Here is a 17,409-nt window from a genome sequence, read left to right on the forward strand (position 1 = left end):
TTACAAGGCAGCAAAAACTAGAACTCACCTTAAAAACACATCCAGACACTCAAACCAACCCCATGGTGGCAAAAGCTTCAATAAAACCAGTTGTAAAGTAATGAGTTTGGGGTTTTATTCCCCTCTCTCTTTAGTTTGCTACATTTATTTCATCAGTTGGTTATTTCTATCCCCTCAAAGACGAGGGTACGATCTGGGTGTTCAGCTCCATCCCATCCGTGGCATCTTTCCACCCAGTGCCAACTCAACCAGCCCTGAGTTTTACATAAATAAGCTGCTTTTCCAGAACTTACCCTCACAGCCAAGCTAATGGAGACTGAACCAAATCCCTGGGGCTGTGTAAGTATGAGCTCATAGAGAGTGGAAACAGATCCCTGAGGCTGATTAAGTATCATCACACACTGGGAATGAGGGCAAAGAGTTCACAGTCACAATCTGAGCACTTGGCTGTGCTCCAGCAGTTTGGGCTGTTGTGCCTAGCATGTTGCCCTATGGCTCCCAGGAAAGGCAAAGGGGTGGAAAATACTCTCCAGAAACTCTTGTTTGCTTAAGCTTTATGTTTAACATTCCCATGTAATGGTTTGAGTCTGGCTGAGTGCCTGATGCAACCAAGGCTACTCTGGACAGTGCCTTTCTGCTCCAGACAGGGCAGAGAACACCCAAAGAAAGGTTCTTGCTTGGACCAGGGCAGAGAGAGGGCTCTCCCCTGGCACTGCCATGGGCATGACAGAGCTGGCGTGGGGGGAAATTATTTGAATTTATATCCAGTCAAACCACAAAAGAATAAGAATTCAACCACATCCTAGTAAAATTCATTTCCCTCACCCCTCTCTCCTTCCCAGGCTTCATTTTATCCCCAGTTCACTCCCAGTGGTGCAAGAGAACTGAATGGGGATAATGGTCACTCCATGCTGCCCACATCCCCCTGGATCAATCCAAAAAACCCTTCCCAGGAGTTCCCCCTAGATGGTCTCCCTCCATTGGAATTCTGGGGTCCCCACAAACCCTGATGATCTCCCCTCTTTGGAATCCAGCTTAGGGATTCTGGGGGGTTCCGGGTTTCCTTTTCCCTTGATTCTGCTTCAGCTCACAGGTTGTCCCAGGGTCGCCCTCTTGAGGTCCCCTCACCCCAGGCACTTGGGGCTCCTCCCTCTCCCTGCTACCCCTTTCAGGGTCGGGCATCCTGACCTTCCCTCATCTCTGTTTTCCCCCACCCCTCCAGGCTCCCGGGGGTCCTCCAACTCTGCTATCACCCCCTCTACCTTCCCCACTCCGGGGGTCCCATGTTACACTCCCCTGGTTCTCCCGGGGATTCCCAGAACTGATGTCCTGCCCCGCCAGCACTGGGCAATCGCAACATGGACACCCCCCCCCCCCCCCAAAATGTCCCCCCACAAGGGGCATTCGAGGCTCATGTCTGGAGTTCTGCAAGTTTCAAACACACCCCCATCCCCCAAGAAAACCTGCCAGGGAAATGCAAAGATACTTTGCATTTCCAGAATCTGCAAACTCCAAACACCCCTCCAAAAAAATCCCTGCCAGATACCCCCTAATATATTTGAGTCAAACTCCCCCCTCCCCAGTCACCTGAGGGATGTAGGGGGTGCAATGCTCTTGGGGCTACGGGGACGGCTGTATCCCTCTCAGCTTCTCCTTCTGCTCCTTTTCATGCTCCTCCTCTTCCTGCTCCTCCTCCTTATCTCTCTCGCCTCTTCCTCCCAATTTTTTTCCCATTCCTTCTGCCCCACGGCGCCATAGCACTGGCTGATGGGTTGGGGGAAACCCCACCGGGAATAAACGGAGGGGAGGGGGGGGGGAAATCCCCTCAGTGTGCATCTGCATCCTCATCCCCCACCCTGAGCCCAGGGATTCACTCCAAGGCTTAAGTCCTAAGTGATAAGGGTGGACACCCATGGAACTGCCCTTCTTCCTTTCCAGCTTCACCTTTTCCCTCCCTCTTCACCTCCTTTTCCATCGCTCCCCCCAATCCACTGACCTCTCCAAACTCAATTTGTGTGTCCCATCCCCCTCCCTCTCTATTCAGGGATCCCAACCCCCTCTTTTCTCCCTTTCCCATCGTCCCCCGAGTTCTCAACCCACCTCCCCTGTGCTTGGTTTTGGGAGTCCCAGCCCCATCCTGTTCAGTCTGGGCATCTCACCTCCCCTTCTGCTCAGCTGGGAGTCTCAAGCTCTCTTTACCCTTCTTTCCCCCTCCCATGCCCCTTGCTCACTCCATGGATGGGCAGGCTCCCAGCACCACCAGTGCCACCAATACAGCACCCAGCTCCCCTGACACACCTCATCCCCAAAGCCAACTAGGTGCTGACACCCCAAAGCAACAGGGCTGTGCTGTGGGGTGGTACTGATAAATAACACAGAGAACAGAAATTCTCAGTTGCCCTAAAGTTGCAGAATAGAGTTTAAAGACTAACTAGCAAATAAGATAAAAGAACGTTAAAGTATTTACACAGGATGATAAACATAAGTGGAACCAATGGGAAAACAGATAGAAAGGACTACAGGGCGGGTTTTTTTTGCAAGTCATGTTTTTTTTGCAAGTCAGTAACAAAGAAGCAACAGCACATGCTCACAGAAAAAGTTCAAGGCAATGTCACCTTTTATATTGAAGCATTGAGTGAATATGACCACCAAAGACCCCTTTAGCTGACCCTTCAGGATCATACAAGGCCTTCTGGGAGGAGGATGCAAAATAGTTCTAGGAAAGTGATTTTTATGTATTAAGATAAGAAACATGTTTTAATGCATATGTATAATTGTGATGCTATGAATGCCTTGTTGTAAAGTCTCAAGACACACAGTGAATAAAGAAATATCTTCCTCTGTGCCCTGCACAGATAAAGATTGCCTGCTTTCTGATGCTTCAAATTGTGTTAGAAAGTTTATTCCGGCCAATTTCAGTATCAAGGGATCCCAGCCCTGTCTTTTGGCACCTCTTCTTCCCTTTCCCATCATCCCCTCAGTCCTCAATCCCCCTTACCTGTGATTGGTTTTTTTTTGGGGTCCCAGCCCCCTCCTGTTCACTTTCAGTGTCCCATACCCCCTTTCACTAAATTTGAGGTCCCAAATCCTGCCCTCCCCTCCTCTCCCAGTTCCCCCTCTCCTTTCCCCTCTGTGGTGAAACGAATAGGGCTTATGCCTTTATTAATGTTCAACTCTTTATTAAAAAGATCAGCTGGGCAGGGGGCTCGACAGGGAGCTTGCCCCCACTGTTGTAGCTTTTTCCAGGTAGCCGAAGGGTGAAGAGGTGTGCACAGTCTGTTGCTGAAGCCCAGCAGCAACTGTCCCCTCTCTTTCCCTTGTGGTAACACCAGGAAGATCTGGCCTCTTTGTTCCTGCTTCCTACAGCCCTCTCTAGTCTAGTCTTGATGGTGACAGGTCAAACATCGATCAGAGATGTGTTTCCCTTTTCCTCAGCCAGCGCACTTGTCCAGCCCCCTCTACTGTGTTTAGTTTTCCATTTAGAGGTGTCTTTATCCCCAAAACCCGCTCCCATGATTCCATAGGTTCCTCTATTTGCATCTTAGTCCTAAAATGGTGGGGGGGGAGGTAATCCCCAGGTGGTTTAGAGAAAACAAACAGAGCATTTAGCTAATTAACATTTCAGTATCAGTACTGAACTAGAAGTAGCCACTGCCCCAGTGTTGCCGTGGGAACCAGGAAGGCCCTGTCCGCCCAGCAACCCCGGGGGAATTGGGAATTTTGTTCATTACACGCGGGGCTCCCAGCACCACCAGTGCCACCAGTACAGCCCCAGCTGCCCCCACACGCCCCATCCCCAGCACCAGGCGGTGCCAACAGTCCCAAAGCAGCCGCTCTGTGCCCAGAGTGGTCCCCACAGCGAGCCCGCCCCGCGCGACACCAGGAGCACCGGTCCGGATTAGTGCGGAGCGTGGGCGGGCGGCATCGGCCGTGCCCGGGCAGGACCGGCCCCGTGGGGCTCCCACCCACACTCAGCTGTTCAGGGGGGGCGGTCTGGGCGCCCCCCACCTCCCCCCTCCCCAAATTCCGCTCTCGGGGCGCAGTAGGGGCGAGGTGGGGAAGCAGATGAAGTCTGGGTGGTGAGCACTGGGTGCTGCGGATCTGCCTGGCACCTGGGGAATCATCGGCGAGAAAAGTTATGATTGGCTGGAAATTTTGGGGTGGCTCTGGGCTTTGCGTGTCTCCTTGGCATCTGATGAGTCAGAATTAAACTAAGTTCTGATTGGTTAAGTATCTTTGAAAACTCTGTGTACAGTGTGTCTGCCTGAACACTTGGAAGTCATCACCTTGGTGCTCTCTGATTGACCAAAGGCTGTTTTGGAGAAAGGGAGCACTTCCCATCCACCAAACATGGGACCCCAATAAATATTGCAGGAAATACAGGACCCCTGAACAATTGACCAATTTTATCAAGCAGAAGCCTTTTATTGTTTATACTACATACATTTTTATAGATTCTACAAACTACTAAGTACACACTGCTTGATGGGTGCCTTTGTCTTGCTTACTCATTTTCTGCCTCCATTTCTCAGCATCTGTGATTGGTTACAGCCCTGGTGTTTCACAGTCCTCTGTTATCTTGCTCTTGTGATCCAGATATTTGAATTCTCAGCTTCTTCATTCTTATTTTAGCACAGTTTATGTCTTAGTAACCTTGATGAATTCCACAGTGCCCTGAGAAAATTCTGATAAGAACAGTTATAAGTGGTGCAGCTGGTGCACACTGAGGCCTAAGTTGTTCAGATACATTGCTACAATTCCCCCTTCTTCTTCTTGCACCAGCCAGACCCTTTTACTGTATTGTCTACTAAGGGTCACTAACTTAATTATGCATGGAATAACACAAAACAATAAAATAATGACTACTAATACTAACAAAGTTCCCTTTACAATATCTTTCAACCATCCAGTTATCCTCCATCCCTCAAATAATTCTTCCAACCCCCAGTCATTCAGTCAATTTCTTCATGTTATCTTGTAGTTGTTTGAGTTTCCTGTGACTAGATGCAGAATGGTCATCGACATTCATACAACACATTCCTTCAAACTCCTCATGCCTGTGCCCATGTGCTAACAACAAAAAATCTACAGCAGCTCTATTTTGCAGCGTGCCATGACTAATACTATCTACATCAGTGAGCATTTGATTTAGAATAGGTTGTGTTCAGTTGTTTAGCTGTCCAGCATCCCCGATTATTCACTGTAGTCTAAGCCTGAGCAGCCACAACACCTGAGTAAGGAATGATGCCATGATTTGTGCTGGAGTGCTCCAAAATTCTACACGATCGTAACAATTAGATCCTAAGCTTGTTTTTGCTCTTTTAGTTCTTTTGCTATGTCCTGCTCTCCAAATAGTCTGATTCAGATTTCTCGCATGCTAGGACCAAAGATGGCTAATTTTCCTAAGTAACAAGGTCCACCAAAGGGATTACTTGGAATTGCAGGCCCTGCCCTATCCCCAGAGATTAAAAAGACACGTGGTGGAAGCTTTCTTACAGTCGCATTTACACTACCACTTCCAGGATAAGACCAATTGTGGCAATATTTGGTCATGTTCTGATACCATGGAGAACTGGGATTAAGGATGACTCTATTATTTTGGGACACGGGACTAGTACATTAGTTGGTTTTGGGTCTAGAAAGCAATTAAAAAACAAGCACAAAAATAATTCCCAGCAACTGATCCTAACAGGTCTAGTTCTTGGGGTTCTAGTCCGCTTTCAATTCAGTGATTGTGTTATCATAGCTGCTTGGAAGACTTCACCGTTAGGCCTAATTCCCAACCTTTAGCATACGTCCAGTTTTATACCACCTCTGGTGATGTCACACCAATGATTCTCTGCGCTTGATCTATTTGCTTCCATGTATGGCTTTCCTCTAGTTCCTACCCACTTTGCAAAACCGGTAAAATTACTTACTGGGATACCAATTAGACATGTGCAGAAGGGATCTGGCTAAGGTTAAACAAAAGAAATCTACCCCAGTAGCACTGGCTCAAGTTAGCCACATATCCTGCTGATGCCATCCTGGCAGGCTAATTTATTCTGCGCTACAGATGTTGCTACATATTACAGATAACAGAAAAAGACTCCCAAAAATCTGCATTTCTAATTAAAGACTCTTCTTCATCTTGCCCATTGGTAAAAAACCCTTCCCCTGTAAGATCAGGGACAAAATCTGAACTAACTCTGCCTCTTGTTCTTTGAGCCCTTATCCTATTCCTTCTCTGGTTCCTTTCTTACCCCCTTCTCTTTGTTTGTTCCCACTGATTAGGTCTAACTCCCCAAGACCAGGGATAAATATTTTCTTACCACACTCAATATCCTTGATCTTATTGCTAAAGCTTCCGGCATTTGCTATAATACCGCTGAATAGCCTGCCCCAATAGCTCTTGATTTTCAAACAAGCTCAGTGCTTCTTGAGCAGTTTCAGGGGAATTAACTGTTCTTCCTGTCACTTGGGATAACACCACCCAGGTATTGGATTTTTGGTTGTGCTGATGTCTGCACACCTCCCACCTTGCAAAGCTTCCTTGCCCAAGCTCACACCACCTGTCTGCTTCACACCCCACACCTTCTAATCTCACCCAAGGTTAGCAAAAGTATTTACAGTTCTGAGGGTAATGGATGTTTTCAGATGAAGCTGGTTGTAGGTTCATTAGTGGTATTAGGGATCAGAGTATCCTTTTCAAGGCAGGGATGAACCCACTTTGCTGTTGTCTATCAGGGTCCTTTGTCTGTAATGACACAAACATAACCCCTTCCCCAAGAGTAATTCTGCAGGTCCTTCCCATAACCCTGTCACAGGATTTTTAAAACAAACTTTTGGCCAATGCTGTACCAATTCTGTATCCTGCTGCAAACCTGAGTAATGTGTTGATGCTGGTGGCTCATTGTGATTACCTACTAACCACAGAGGATTCATAAAATAACACTCTGTCCTGTGGATTCATCCTATCCTCCCCCATTTTTTGTTTATCAAGTGGTCCTTTCAGGATCTGATGTGTCCTTTCGATGATTGCTTGACCAGTGGAGTTACCTGGAATATCTGTGCTATGCTTCACTCCCCAAGAAGCTAAGAAATTCTGGATTCACCAGGCTATATATCCTGACCCATTGTCTGTTTTGATTTCCTGAGGCAAGCCCATAACAGCAAAGCAGCCTCTCCAGTGTCAAATGACAAAGTGAGACCCTTCACTTGTCATAGGAGTGGCCCAAACCATGACAGAAAAGGTGTTTATGGTCACATGAATGCATTTAAAGTGACCAAAAGATGTGTAGATGGTTACATCAGTTTGCCACAGCTAAGGGCCCTAAACCACAGGAGTTGACTCCAGGACCCAATCCACCAATCATACCCTGGCATTGTGATCAAGTTGTGTCAATTCCCTCAGCACCCTGCAGTGATATTCTGAATTGTTTGTGTAAAACTTTTGCACTTTAATGAAAAAACTCACAAGACCTCCTGGCTTGGCCAAATTTATCAATGTTGGGCGAAGCAGAGGCCTGAAGTTGTGTTACCAATTGGTCAGCCTCCTTGTTACCTAAGGCCAGGCCTCCCTCTAATCCAGAGTGATTCCAAATATTGGTAATGAAATAATCCTGTTTGTGAGAATTAATTAACTGCCATGGTTGCAAAAAGAGTTGCCACAACCACCAGTTTTGGATTTCCTTCAGTAATGCTTGCTCCATGAGCTTGACAACATCTAGTACATAAAGAAAATCAGAAACAATGTTAACAGGATTATTTGGCACTTTTTCAAACATTCTGATGACACCATGTAGCTCAAGAACCTGCAAAGAATCTCCTGGTCCCTCAAGGATTTCACTGAGCCATTTGCCTCTGTCCTGCCAAGTAAGACCTGCTTTAGAAGTTTTTCAACTGGCATCAGTAAAAAGTATGAGGCCTTCCACAGGTTGCTTTGATAACCAAGGTAGTTCATCCACCTGTTGATGCAAAGAAAAAGGCTTATGAGGGGCAAAATGAGTACTAATAATACCTGGAAAGTTTAACAATGCCCATTGGAAGGTGTCTGAATTCTGCAATATCCATTGTAAATAGTCTTTTGTTAATGGGAGAAGAATATTTTGGGGTTCCATTCCTGCAATTTCCAGTGTCCTCTTCTGTGCCTTGATTACAACTTTTGCTATAGCCTCCATTCTTGAGGTTTTGTTCAGATTAAATGGTAAAAACACCCATTCCAAAATTTTCAGTGGCTGTTTAGCCTGGCTATCCCACTGCATTAGGATAGCCATTATGTGCTTTTCTCTATTCAGCACAGCTATGCACAATGGCATCATTCGATGGTTAGGAGACCGATGTTCTGCAAAAAATTACCCAATTTAGTAGCAATTTGAGTCAGAGCTTTCTGTTGTTTTTCCTTCAATTAATATGGCAAATTAGCCTGATGTCCCCCTTTTAGTAATGGCCTTAGGGGTTCAAGGTCTTCATTAGTAATACTACAGATGTTACAAATCCACTGTATGTCCCCAATTAACTTTTGAATGTCTGCCAAAGTCCAAATCTCTGTACAAATAGTTAATTTCTGGGGCTGAATGTGGGCCCCACAATGATAAGCATACCCAAATATTTCCATGGGACCTGTTGTTGAATTTTTTCAGGGGCAATTTGAAGGCCTGTCTCCTGCAGTTGCTGCTATAAGACAGGTAACAAAGTTGCTGTATCCAGGTGTTCTCCTGCAACAAGAATATCATCCATATAATGATAGGTAAGATACTGTGAGTATTGTTTTCTTAGTCAGGCTAACGCCCAGGCAACAAACATACAGTTGGCATATCGTGAGAGAATTTCGCATCCCTTGTAGCAATGCAATCCATCCTTTTCGCTGCCTCTGCTTTGTTACTGGATGCAACTGAGAAGGCAAACTTCCCACTGTCATCCTCGTGCAGGGGGATTGTGAAAAGACAATCTTTTAGATCAATAATTAACAGCTGCCAGTTGACAGGTAACATTGATGGTGAGGGTAAGCCAGGTTGCAGGAGTCCCATATCCTGCATCACAGAATTTATAGCTCGAAGGTCATGTAAAAACCTAATTTTTCCTGATTTTTCAAAGATTTTAAAAATGGATGTGTTCCAGGGGCTCGTAGAAGGTATGATATGCCCCCAATTTCTCATCAATCAATTCATTAACATGGTCCTTGACCACGTTAATTTTGTTTAGAAAAATGTTAATTTTGTTTAGACAGCAGCCATTGATCAACCCAAATTGGCTTTTCTGTTAACCATTTTAATTTCAGGATTGGCTGCCCTGCAATGGCTGCTGCTAAAAACCTTCATTGGTGAGACAGAAACCCATCTGGCTCAGTGCATCTCATCCAAGCAGCCAGATTGTGGTATTCATCACATAAGGTCTCACCTGGGCACAGGCATGTGTATCTTCATCAACCCACACTGTCAAGAGTGATTTACTGATTTGCATCGTTTGAGCACCTCCCAGCCCCAGAATGGGTGTTCCTAGGGTACTCAAAGGCCATGTTGCAGGCCATGCAAATGAGGGAATAATAGTGACATCTGCACCTGGGTCCAACAATATAACTTCTGTTGTCAGAAGATGCTTCAACAGGATGCTGAAAACTAATGGGTTTAGTTGGTTTGTTACCCACAATGGTAACATAAACATTACCTGAGGTTTACCTGTTGACCCAAAACCTCCATCCCTCCCTAGGCATGACCCTTTGTCTAGGAACCTTAGCCTCAAATGAAATTAATTGTGCCAGCCTAGTGCCTTTTGGAATGTGAACGGGTGGTCTCGATGTTTGCACCATGATCCCAATATTACCTAAATAATCTGCATCAATCAGTACAGGTAAAACAAAAATGCCTTGCTTTGATGTGGGTGATCAATAGAGCAATAAGTCCATGTCCCAAAGGTCCATTTGCTGTAGATGGGACTGTTGGGTTAACGCCTCATTGGGTCCGTTTGGCTAGCTCTGGAACCTGGCTTCACTGACAAGGACAAAAGCGAAAGACAGGAGGTGCTCTTCCTTCTCAGGACCAGCATCCCACAACTTTATTGTCCATAGGAAAAAGGAGGTGTCCAGGAGAAGAAAGAGGGAGCCTGCCTTGTGGCAAGAGATTTTAAACCCAGGGGAAGGGGGGCAGAGGAGAGGAGCTACAGCAAATGGGATACAACTGATGGGATGGGGCAAAGGGAGGAACTAAACTGGGGGAAGACCACCACCACAGGACTTTGGGGGGAAATAGGGAGCAAACTATGTGATACAAAAAAAACCATTCAGTGCAAAATAACAAATCGCCCAGTGCAAAATAATAACTAAAGAAACTACTCAGTGCAATACAACATGGGATGACTTCCACATCAGTATTTTCCCAGGTTCTACTGCTGTTGCCACGTCAACTCCTGCACTCCCTGCTGTTACTGATTGAGAAATGTCCAGGCAGCTGCCTGGTTGTGGGGGAGCATTTGTGTCCTGGCATGTCCCCTCTTCACACTCTGCTTTGCATTTCCCAGCATTGTTCTGTCTTGTGTGATGATTTTCATTTGCTTTTTCGATGCTAGAACTCGTCACATCTGTTGCAATTTCCCTTAACACCAGATGTCACTTTTGTCTTACTTTTCCTTACAGTTCTAACTTTGCATTGTGCTTTAAAGTGTCCATGTCTGCCGCACCGAAGGCAAACTTGATCAGGGCTATTTTTCTGTGCTGCAGAAGAGGTTCAAGGGCAGTTGCCATCGCATTTGATATATAAAAGCCAGGGAATGTCAGAAAACGAGAAACTGGACAAGACAAACGCAGATCTGAACCAATGTGGTTAATCAAACATTCTCCATTTATTCAAGATAAGATGGTAGTTTATATAAGCTTCTACATAGTTTACAAAAACAAAGGTACTCTGATTGGCAAGCTAACATTGTTTACCTCTTCCTTAAAGTGGCCTATACCTTACACTATAAAACCTACACTAATTCACACCCAGACAGCCCAGTGGTCCCCATCACACCTTAAAACTATTTCTATCTGCGCCACAAGCTCTTAATTTTTAACTGTGTCAGAGGCTTGAAGGCCTCACAAGGCCCAAATCTGAGGCATAGACTGGAGTAGCTCAAATCTCATAACTCATGTCCTCTTTCTCTCAAAAATGCTGCAACTATATATAGGTGGGTATCTCCTCTGGAGTTCTACTCTGGAACAAACTTCTATCACATCTACCAAATAAGCTGTTCTGGGCAAAGTTCGCATGATCCTTTTGCAGGTGGGATTTGCATTTTCTACTCCTAATTGCATTCCTAGCGCAGTTTTAACCTCTGGGGACATTCCCAGAGCCCGATCTATTGCATTTCTGAAGCAGTCTAGGAAATTCATAAAAGTCTCATTTGCCTTTTGTTTAATGGTGGTGTAAGGTGACTGCGGTAGTCCCATACCTGGAACCGCACGAAAAGCCTCTCATGCTAGTTTCTGAGTCTGTTGCAAAATTGTGGTATGCAAACGTGCCTGAGCTTGCGGGTCAGCAAAAGGGCTTTTCTCCAGCATCATTTCTGGGGTGGCAAGTTCCCCAGTATCTTCTTGAGGGAGACTAGGATTTTCTTCTACAGCAGCTTCTAACTGCCTTTCCCAGTCACACTTACCACAGTAATCACTGTGTGGGTTTTAAAATGGTCTGGGCTAGCTTTCTGCAATCCAAAGGAGTCATCAATCCACTAGTAAAGATATGCTCTAATGAGATTTGCACGTAGGGATTAGACAGACCATACTAGATGACAGCTTTTTGCCCCTTGCGGACAAGTTTCCAGTCCAGTCCTACCCACTGGTGTTGGTTTGGGTTATCAGTGATAGAGATCATTGGAACAGCTTGCGGGATAAATTTGCCTTCAATAAGTGCCTCTCTTACATTATTCCCTGCCAACGCCTGGCTGGGTTGTTATCATCATTGGAGAGAGGGTGGTTAGTAAATCTCCGTTCAGGTCTCTCTCTCCTCCGCTCTGGACTTCCTCTCCACCTTTACCCATAGCTTATGCTCCTGACTATTGTATCGGGGGATCAGACAGCCTACACATACCACTGCATCAATTGTAATCTGGTTTCTGCCATCCTGTCCTCGTCCTGTCTCTCTTTCAGATTCCCAGTCCCGCTGTTTGCATCTCTCCTCCCCCCACCAAGCTGTCTCACGATCAGGGCTCGTAGAGTGTGCAGACTTCTTAATCAGGGCTACCCTCTCTCTCAAGACAACCTCTGCGGCTTTCATGATCCCTACAATCGGGGGAATCAGAACTGAGGTAAGCTGATCTCACAAACAATTAATCTTTCCTTTCTGCCGCCTCCATCAGCAATGCCTTAGTTTTTTCTCTTTCCCTTATCTGTCCATCGACCAAGGCTCTGAGCTCCACTAATTCTCTTTCCTCCCTCCTGTGCTCCTCCTCCTCAAAGCAGCGCAATCTTTCTGTATTTGAATAGCCATTCTCTGCATTTATATGCCCGCTTTGGTGGCGGGGTAGGGATTCGGGCAGTGAAAGGGAAAGAGGGGGATAGACGTGCCCCCCTCTAGCTTTTGTTAACTCTTCAGGGGTCACTGCTGGGCACCCTGTGGGTAATCCCGGTGCAGGAGGTGGTAATGGAACATCTGCCTCCATTTTCTCTGGTTCTGGGGCAGACCCTGAAACGTATGGGGGCTGTAGCACCGCATTGTTCTCATCTGAAACTGCTTGTTGATGCAGCTCTGGCTCCACGGGAGTAGAAGGCAGGGATATGACTGGGTCCAACCCTGCAAAAAACTGCCTCTCGAGTGCTGGAAAAGCCTCCATGGGGTTGTCTGGTTCTAGGGCTGCTACTGCACCAGCCAGAGCAGTCCTTTCTCTTTCTGCTTTCAACTGCTTCAGCATCTTTATCAGGAGCTTCCAAGTTGTGCTAAGCCCCTTGGTTTCCTTTAACCCATTGCTGACAGCATCCCAGAGCACGATGCCAAGGCTTTCCCACTCAGAGGTATCAAATATGCTTTTAGGGTTGGTAAAAAACCCTTTCTCCGACCCCATTTCAGCAATTTTTTCAAAACTTTGTCATATTTTATCTCTCTTCTAGAGAGAAAATGCTGTAGGACTTTTAGAGCTGCTTGCTGTTCGTCTGAAAGTGCCTTCCCCATCCTCCAGGCCCCAGTCGCTTACCTGTCCCGGTGTAACAGCTGCAGCTTAAACGAATTAGTTCTGGAGCCATTTTCCTGGCGTGTTCTCCTTGCTCCATTGGAGTTGTCCTCTGACTCCCCCACCACAGTCCAGCCACAGTGGTCTCCAACCAGGGCCCCTGCCTTTTCAGGATCGCCTTCGGAGTCCAAAGGGTCTAAGACCCTTTTAGAGTCTAAAAGTTTTGATCTACTTCATTAACACATTCGCTATCACATCGTGCATCACCAATATATTGTGGCTAAACCAGGGCTCCTGAACAACTGACCAATGTGATCAAGCAGAAGCCCTTTATTGTTTAATTACACATGCTTTTATAGATTCTACAAACTACTAAGATCACACTTCTTGATTGGTGCCTTTGTCTTGTTCCCTTGTTCTCTGCCTCCATTTCTCAATGTCCGTGATTGGTTACCGTGCATGTGTTCTACAGTCCTCTGTTATCTTGTTCTTGCAATCCTGGTATGTGGTTTCTCAGCTTCTTCGTTCTTATTTTACTACAGTTTATGTCTTAATAACCTTGATGAAGTGCCCTAAAAAAATTCTGATAAGAACAGTTACAAGTGGTATGGATAGTGCACACTGAGGCCTAAGTTGTTCAGATACATTGCTACAAAATTCATGGGGTCCCGGTCCATGTTTGATCCCAGTACAGGTTATCCCAGTCTATATCCATAGGATCCCAGTCCATGTGATCCCAGTCTGTACCATCCTAGTCCATACGATCCCAACCCATACAATCCCAGTCTACAAGGTCTCAGTTTGCATGATCTCAGTTTGTATGGTCCTGATCCTTATGGTCCTGGTCTATGCAGTCCCAGTCTGTAGGATCCTGCATGGCACACATTCCAAGGGCCAGAAATTCCAGTTCCCAGCAAGGAAAAGGTCTTCCTGCCCTGTGAGAAATGGAACTGTAGAAAATTCTATCATCTATCTATCTATCTATCTATCTATCTATCTATCTATCTATCATCTCAACAAATTATATTAAAAATTAATAATTTCAACTCTTACTTACACTTCTCAATAAATTCAACCAAAACCAACAATAACTATTACTATTACATTACCAATAAATATAAATAAACAAAATATATAACAAGAAATACCTTTTAAAAGTTTTAACCCAATACCTAATATCCTTTAGACAAAAAATATCAACAATAGACCAAAATTAACATACCTTAGTAAAGACACCTTAGTAAAACAATTCATATTACAAGCATACTAAACACAAAACTAAAGACCATTAAAATTTCTCATACATTTTAACCAAACAATTAACCTTTATTAACACCCTTAGGTACTCTCACAAAAATTAAAATTAATTAAAAAAAAATAATTGTAGGTGGTGATTTTATTTGGATAGTGTTTATGGATATATTGGATGAGATTATTTAAAAAGTGGGATTTCTATAGGAATTAAATCAGGGGAGAGTCTTTGGTGGCAGCTGCCCTTTCTCAAGGGAGACACTGAGAGAAAAACAAAGCAGGCAAAGAGAGGCAGGAGAGAAAAGAGGACACAAACACAATCAGCTGAGAAGGTGGCACACTGAAAACAGAACTGCAACTGACTGAAAATGAATGAGACAGAAATCAGTAACTCTGAAAGTTTCATTTACTATCAAATATATCCCACCCACTCAGCCGCACACAATCCCCACCTCATCACTCCAAATTTGGATCCCACTTTTCTCAATCTCCTTCCAACCCCACCTCACCCTAAGGATTGTGGAATTGAATGAGTTTGGCATGGGATTGAATTTTTTTTTTGAGGTGGGAACAAGCAATTTTGAGGTGGGATTGAGCCCTTTTCAGGTAAGACTGAGCTGTTTTCAGCAGGATTTGAGTGGTTTTGAGGTGACAGATCAATCCCTCTTGGCTTTTGGACTCCAAAGAGATGAAGAAGAGAAAAAATTAAGGCCAAAACGAAAGGATAACCAGCCAGGTGTCTTCCCAATGAAGGTTTTTAGCAGCAGCCATTGCAGGGCAGCCAATCCTGAAATTAAAATGGTTAACAGAAAAGCCAATTTGGGTTGATCAATGGCTGTTGTCTAAACAAAATTAACATTTTTCTAAACAAAATTAACATGGTCAAGGACCATGTTAATGAATTGATTGATGAGAAATTGGGGGCATATCATACCTTCTACGAGCCCCTGGAACACATCCATTTTTAAAATCTTTGAAAAATCAGGAAAAATTAGGTTTTTACATGACCTTCGAGCTATAAATTCTGTGATGCAGGATATGGGACTCCTGCAACCTGGCCTACCCTCACCATCAATGTTACCTGTCAACTGGCAGCTGTTAATTATTGATCTAAAAGATTGTCTTTTCACAATCCCCCTGCACGAGGATGACAGTGGGAAGTTTGCCTTCTCAGTTGCATCCAGTAACAAAGCAGAGGCAGCGAAAAGGATGGATTTTGGGGTTCCCTGTTGGGGTTTGGGATTCCCTGGTTGGGTTTTGGGGTTCTCTGGTTGGATTTTCGGGTTCCCTTTTTGGATTTGGGGTTCTCTGGTTGGATTTTGGGGTTCCGTGTTTGGGTTTTGGGGTTCACTGGCTGGATTTTGGGGTTACCTGGTTGGATTTTGTGGTTCCCTAGTTGGAGTTTGGGGCTCCCTGGTTGAATTTTGGGGTTCCCTTGTTGGATTTTGCGATTCCCTGTTTGGATTTTGGTGGTTCCGTATTGGATTTTTGGGTTCCCTGGTTGGGTTTGGGGTTCCCTGGTTGGCTTTTGGGGTTCCCTGGTTGGGTTTTGGGGTTCCATGGCTGTTTTTTGGGGTTCCCTGGTGGGATTTTGGGGTTCCATGGCTATTTTTTGGGGTTCCCAGGTTGGGTTTTGTCGTTCCCTGGTTGGATTTTGGGGTTCCTTCGTTGGATTTTGTGGTTCCGTAGTCAGTTTTTGGGGTACCCTGGTTGGATTTTGGGGGTTTATGGTCTGATTTGGGGGTTCCCTGGTTATTTTCTGGGGTTCCCTGGTTGGCTTTGGGGTTCTCTGGTTGGATTTTGGTGTTCTCTGGTTGGATTTTGGGGTTCCCTGGTTGGGTTTGGGGTTCCCTTGTTGGATTTTGGGGTTCCCTGTTTAGATTTGCGGTTCCCTGGTTGGGTTTGGGGTTCCCTGGTTGGATTATGAGGTTCCGTGTTTTGGTTTTGGGGTTCCCTGGTTGCATTTTGGGGTTCCCTGGTTTGATTTTGGGGTTCCCTGGCTGGATTTTGAAGTTCCCTGGTTAAAGTTTGGAATTCCCTGTTTGGATTTGGGGTTCCCTGGTTGGATTTTGGGGATTCCAAGTTGGATTTTGGGGTTCCCTGATTGGGTTTGTGGTTTTCTGGTAGGGTTTTGTCATTCCCAGGTTGGGTTTGGGGTACCATGGTTGGAGTTTGGGGTTTCCTGGTTGAATTTTGGGGTTCCCTGTTTGGATTTGGGGTTCCCTGATTGAGTTTTGGGGTTCTCTGGTTGGAATTAGGGGTTCCCTGGTTTTGTTTTGCGCTGTCCTGGTGGAATTTTGGGGTTCCCTGTTTGGATTTTGGAGTTCCCTGGCTGGATTTTGGGATTCCCTATTTGAATTTGGGGTTCCCTGGTTGTTTTTAGGGTTCCCTGGTTGGGTTTTGGGGTTCTCTGGTGTGGTTTAAGGTTCCCTTGTTGGATTTTGGGGATGCCTTGTTGGATTTTTGGCGTTCTTAATTGGATTTTGGGGTTCCCTGGTTGGGTTTGGGGTTTTCTGGTCGGGTTTTGTCATTCCCTGGTTGGGTTTTGGGGTTCCCTGGTTGGATTTTGGGGTTCCCTGGTTGGGATTGGGTTTCCCTTGTTTGAGTTTGGGGTTCCCTGGTTGGATTTTGGGGTTCCCTGGCTGGATTTTGGGGTTTCCTGGTTGGATTTTGGTGTCCTTTGTTGGGTTTGGGCTTCCCTGGTTAAGATTTGTGGTTCTCTGGTTGGAATTAGGGGTTCCCTGGATTGCGGTTGGGGTTCCCTGGTTGGATTTTGGGCTTCTCTGGTGGGTTTTGGGTTCCCTGGTTGGTTTTTGGGATTCCGTGGTTTGTTTTTGGGGTTCCCTGGCTGGATTTTGGGGTTCCCTGGTTGCGTTTTGGGGTTCCCTGGCTGGATTTTTGGATTCCCTGGTTGGATTTTGGGGGTTCCTACTTTGATTTTGGGGTTCCCTGGTTGAGTTTGGGGTTTTCTGGTTGAATTTTGGGGTTCCATGATTGGGTTTGGGATTCCCTGGTTGGATTTTGGGGTTCCGTATTTGGGTT

The 17,409-nt window shown here is 45.5% G+C and overlaps 1 protein-coding gene and 1 pseudogene across 4 annotated transcripts in view; one reads left to right on the forward strand and one right to left on the reverse strand.

Annotated features, from left to right (window-relative positions):
• Nucleotides 1-1,722, reverse strand: part of LOC115491912 (C-type lectin domain family 2 member E) — a 10,964-nt gene extending 9,242 nt beyond the window's left edge. For 3 of the 4 annotated variants that reach the window (XM_030260367.4, XM_030260366.4, XM_030260364.4), the window contains exon 1: nt 1,588-1,722. The gene's annotated coding sequence lies outside the window, so the exon portion shown is untranslated. The remainder of the gene's footprint in view (nt 1-1,587) is intronic. The other variant, XM_041713417.2, reaches the window with a different exon arrangement.
• The window catches only part of LOC140685172 (uncharacterized), a 655,070-nt pseudogene that overhangs the window by 128,503 nt on the left and 509,158 nt on the right, over nt 1-17,409 (forward strand).

Source organism: Taeniopygia guttata, chromosome 16, assembly GCF_048771995.1.
Source record: "Taeniopygia guttata chromosome 16, bTaeGut7.mat, whole genome shotgun sequence".
NCBI lineage: Eukaryota > Metazoa > Chordata > Aves > Passeriformes > Estrildidae > Taeniopygia > Taeniopygia guttata.